Here is a 6,007-nt window from a genome sequence, read left to right on the forward strand (position 1 = left end):
ACCTGGCACAGCGCGGACATATATATATATATATATATATATATATATATGTATATATATATAGATATATATAGATATATATATATCTATATATATATACATAGTTATATACATGTGTGTATGACAACAATAACCAAACTTTGTGACAAAACGACAATAACTTTCAATAAAATGAAACGAAAATAACCAAACTTTGTGTGTGTAGCCTATATATATATACAGTATATATATATATATATATTTATATATATATATATATATATATATATATATATATATATATATATATATATATATATATATATATATATATATATATATATTTATATATATATATATATATATATATATATATATATATATATATATATATAGGGGAGAGTGGGGTAATTTGTGCCAAGGGGCAAGTTGTTCCACCCCTGTTATCTAAAAAACCACAGAAGAAATTGGTCATGTGATCACATATTTTTGGAGAGGCATCCTGCAAATCATCCTGCAAATCAGGGAGACACATGCCTTGAGAAGTAAGCACATTTAAGTTCAAAAAACAATTTTATGCCCTCCAAAATTTCTACCAACAAGGTTTTTTGATTGCAGTGTTCGAACAATTATAGACAATTTAGAAAACAGTTCACACATGTTTTAGTGCTTTAGTAAGTTACAGCATGAATCTATACAGTTAGCGTGATAGTAACTTAAAACAGCTAGGGGGATGCATTTTCTTCCAAATGGTGGGGTTGGGCTAATTTGTGCCAAAGTGCCTGGGGTAAGTCGTGCCACTGGCACTTATGATCATTTACTAGATAGGGCTCTGAAAAGCTTGAAGAAAAGCAAACCCAAAGAGAAAGAGCGCTCCAGTAGTCAGCTTCGTCATTGTGAAACTTGCCGCACTTTGGATTCCTGGCCTGGTCGTCTCTTGCGACAACTGCCCGTCACGTACGACGCTACGTCACCCGGCAAATGGGGAAACAAGCTCGCAGAGTTTCAGTGGATGTCACGGCAGAAACTGCTGGCCATGGAAGCACGTCTGAAGTTCACAAAAGGGCATCTGATAAAAAGAATACTTATGGACAGATGACACAAAGTAGAGTTTCTCTCCACAGAAACAGCATATCAGCAGGAACAACGTGCACACTGCCCAGCGCAGCAGACGGAAGATGATGCTTTGGGGGTATTTTGCAGCCACAGCACCTCCTTACACCTCCTGATACCATAGCGTTTAGAGAGACGGTTTCAAACAGCAGCGGAATCACATCCGAATGGATGGAAGAAACCAGACCTCAACACAACTGAACGGCTGTGGTGGGACCTTAAGTGAGTTGTTCATGAGGAAATGCTCAAAACCTAAATAAGCCTAAAGGAGGAGCGGCCAAAATTCCTCCATGATGATGCGGGAGACGGGAAATGATGACTTCAAGTTATTCCTGCTCAAGGTGGATCTACAAGCTGACAGCTCAGGGGAGTACCTGGTATTGCCCACATGATTGATTGATACAACCGTGAGGAGCCTCGGAGGGTTGTTCTGTTCTTTAAATTACAAAACAGATTAGTAAAAGTGATTTCTTGTGGAAATAGGACAAAACCCTGTCCCAGGATGGTGCAGGAAAACTGGACCTTGCATCTTCTACTTCAAGATTGGACTACTTTAATTCCTTATGAGTAGGATGTTCTGGAGTTACTATGAATAGGAATATTGCACAGAACCAAGGACATCCAAACTCATGACTCCCTGAATATGTTATACAGTTGCTTCATTGTCCCATTCATCGCTTATTGTGTGGAAATCTGGGGAAATACATACAAAACAATCACAGACCCGATGTTTATCTTACAAAAAAAGAGCCATTAGAGTTATAAACAAAGCAGATTATCGAGAACCAACAAATAGATTATTCGTAAATTCAAATGTGCTTAAATTCAGAGATTTAGTGGACCTTAAAACAGCGCAATTTATGTTTAGAATCAACAATAAAACACTTCCTGACAGCATGCAGAAGCTCTTCCAAAGCAGAGTTAGCCAATATGAACTAAGAGGAACATTTATGTTTAGGAAAAACAAAGGCAAGAACCAACGTTAAACAACGATGCATCTCAGTGACAGGAGTTAATCTGTGGAACAGCTCAGATACAGAGATGAAAATGTGTAGCACGTTATTACAATTCAAAAGCACCCATAAATACAAAATGATTAATACATATAAAACAAAGGTATAATACACATATGTACCTATGGACACGTGTATGTATGTGTGTGCATGTATGTATGTATGTATGTATATATATATATGTAGGTATGCGTATGTACTAGGGGTGTAACGGTATTTGTATTCGTCCCGTCACGGTACGGGCGTCACGGTTCGGTGCACGCAGTCATACGGCGAATACGTCTGACTGAGTTAAAAAAAAAATAAAAAATTAATCATTGTTTTTTTTTCCACTTATAAATATCAAAAGTTCAATTCAATTCAATTCAATTTTATTTATATAGCGTCTAATACAACAGAGTTGTCTCTAGACGCTTTACAGAGACCCATACCCAGAACATGACCCCCGAGCAGTTATTACATAAACAATGGCAGGTAAAAACTCCCCTAGTGGGAGAAAAACCTTAAGCCAAACAGTGGCAAGGAAAAACTCCCCTTTAGGAGGGAAGAAACCTTGAGCAGGACCAGGCTCATCAGGGGGGACCCTCCTGCCGAGGGCCAGACTGGTGGGTCAGGGACGGCAACAGCACAGCAGGCAGGTGGAAGCAGCAACGGGATGACCGGGGGTGGGGACCGCAGGCCAGCACACAGCTCCCGAAGCTCCGGCCCAATCAGCAAGTCCCAGGTTGGGGTGCAGGGTCAGGAAAAGACTTGTGCTCCGTAATGCAAGCTACAAGCCACCCACGGCCACCTGCAGGACAAAAGAGAGAAAAGGGAGGAGAAGGGGGGGCCAGCAACGGGATGACCAGGGGTGGGGACCGCAGGCCAGCACGCAGCTCCCGAAGCTCCGGCCCAATCAGCAAGTCCCAGGTTGGGGTGCAGGGTCGGGGAAAGACTTGTGCTCCGTAATGCAAGCTACAAGCCACCCACGACCACCTGCAGGTTCCGGTGTCCGGCAAAGGATGCTGCAACATGGACAAAAGAGAGAAAAGGGAGGAGAAGGGGGGGCCAGCACAAGAAACCACAGGAGCGACTCTGACACACTAAAGTTTACACTACCTAGAGATTTACCAACACCAGCTAGAGGTTTACTAAACACTAACTATAGGCTTTACTAAACAGAAATGTTTTAAGTTTAGTTTTAAAGGTGGAGGTGGTGTCAGCCCCCTTAACCCAGATTGGAAGTTGGTTCCATAGTAGTGGCGCCTGATAGCAGAACGCCCGCCCTCCAAATCTACATTTAGATACTCTAGGAACTACAAGTAAACCTGCACTCTGAGAACGGAGAGCTCTGACAGGAACATAAGGCACTATCAGGTCTTGCAAATAATGCGGAGCTAAGCCGTTTTGGGCTTTATACGCAAGTAATACAATTTTAAATTGGATTCTGAATTTTACGGGTAACCAATGGAGCGACGCTAACACTGGAGAGACGTGGTCTGTCCTGCTAATTCCTGTCAGTACTCGTGCTGCTGCATTTTGGATCAGCTGGAGCCTATTCAGCAAATTACTTGGACATCCTGCTAACAACACATTACAGTAATCTAGTCTAGAAGATACAAACGCATGAACTAGTTTTTCTGCATCACTCTGTGAGAGGATTTTCCTAATCTTTGCAATATTACGGAGATGGAAAAAGGCTATTTTACAAACCTGATTGACATATGGTTTAAACGACAAATCCTGATCGAAAATAACACCAAGATTTCTCACAGTTGCACTGGAAGTCATCGCAACACCATCTAATCCCTTCCTAAGATGCTCTGGACCAAGAATGATAACCTCTGTTTTATCTGAATTTAGAAGCAGGAAATTTCTGGACATCCAGTCCTTGATGTCCCTAAGACATGCCTGAAGTTTAACTAACGGTTCTGTTTCATCCGGCTTCATAGACAAATAGAGCTGCGTATCATCAGCATAACAATGAAAGTGTATGCCGTGATTCTGGATTATACTTCCCAATGGCTGCATGTATAAACTGAACAAGATTGGCCCTAGCACTGAACCCTGCGGAACACCATAACAGACCCTTGACTGTTCTGAAGAAACCTCATGTACATGAACAAACTGGAACCTGTCAGATAGGTATGATTTAAACCAACATAGAGCTGTCCCTTTAATCCCAACAACATGCTCTAACCTGTGCAGTAAAATGCCATGATCTATAGTGTCAAAAGCAGCACTGAGGTCCAGTAGAACCAGTATGGACACTAATCCCTTATCTGAGGCCATAAGGAGGTCATTCGTGACTCGAACAAGTGCTGTCTCTGTGCTATGATGCATTCTGAACCCTGACTGAAAGACTTCAAACAGATCATTTCTATACAAATAGTCACATAATTGGCTTGAAACTGCCTTTTCCAGAATCTATAATTAGCTAAGGTGTCTGGGTCAAGAGAAGGTTTTTTAAGTAAAGGTTTAATTACTGCGACTTTGAAAACCTGTGGTACATATCCTAAACTTAGGGATAAGTTAATTTGGTCCAGTATTGTCGTACCAATAAGAGAAAAAATATGTTTGAATAGTCGAGTCGGGATGGGGTCTAACATACATGTGGTTGACTTAGCTCTATTAACGAGTGAAGTCAGCTCAGGGAGGTCTATAGGATCAAAACAGTCTAGAGACAAGTCAGAGCCTAGGGAAGTCGCTAAAGCTGAAGAAACACCTACAACCGGCTGGTTGATTTCTTCTCTAATTCTCGCGATTTTACTGTTGAAGAAGCCCATAAAGTCCTCACTACTGAGAGCTGCAGGAATGCACGGCTCAACAGAGTTGTGACTCTTTGTCAGCCTGGCTACAGTGCTGAACAGAAAACGTGGGTTACTTTTGTTATCCTCTATCAACGTTGAATAATAAGCTGTTCTGGCTTTGCGAATAGCTTTTTTATATACTATTAGAATATCTTTCCATTCACGATGAGAGTCTACAGACCTACAAGAGTACCACTTCCTTTCCATTTTACGCACGTTTTGTTTCAACATGCGGATATCTGAATTATACCAGGGAGTTAAGCTCCTGTGGCTAGAAACCCTCCTTTTCAAAGGAGCAACTTCATCTAAAGCTGAATGCAACAAATCAGCAGTGTTACTAGCAAGGAAATCAACATCTGCAGAGGTAGAACCCAGGTCACTGGCCTCGACTACATCACTATTTCGCACTGTCGTAAGATAAGCAATGGCCTCCCTAAATTTAACAATAACTTCATCAGACAAACATCTGCTAAAGTAATACCTCCTATTTTGCACTTCAACATCAACAAAATTTAATTCAAACGTTATTAAGTAATGGTCGGATAAAAGGGAGTTTACAGGTGACACCAACAGACCATCAGTTTCAACACCGTAGGTGAGAACGAGATCGAGAGTATGATTAAAACAGTGCGTCGGTTTATCCACTTTTTGTGAGATACCCATTGATTCTAGAAGAGAATCGAAGGCTAATTTAAGATTATCGCTTTCAACATCCATATGAATGTTAAAATCACCCACTATGATGAATTTATCTGTGCTGATCAATAATCCAGAAAGGAAATCTGAAAATTCAGACAAAAACTCCAGATACGCACCAGCAGGGGGCCGGTACACTACCACTAACACAACTGGCTTCTCTGATTTCCGGCTCGGAAATTTCAGACCAAGCATGAGGCTTTCAAATGTATTATAGTTGCACTTAGGTTCAATTTTTGTTTGGAGACCGGAGTTATAAATTGCTGCGACTCCTCCGCCTCGGCCCGTGCTTCTAGGAATGTGATGATTAAAGTAGCCGGGCGGAGTTGATTCATTCAAACTAACATACTCTTCCTCCTGTAACCATGTTTCTGTTAAGCAGAAAATATCACTCCTGCTCTCTGTAATTATATCATT

Source organism: Cololabis saira, chromosome 8, assembly GCF_033807715.1.
Source record: "Cololabis saira isolate AMF1-May2022 chromosome 8, fColSai1.1, whole genome shotgun sequence".
In the NCBI taxonomy this organism is placed as follows: domain Eukaryota; kingdom Metazoa; phylum Chordata; class Actinopteri; order Beloniformes; family Belonidae; genus Cololabis; species Cololabis saira.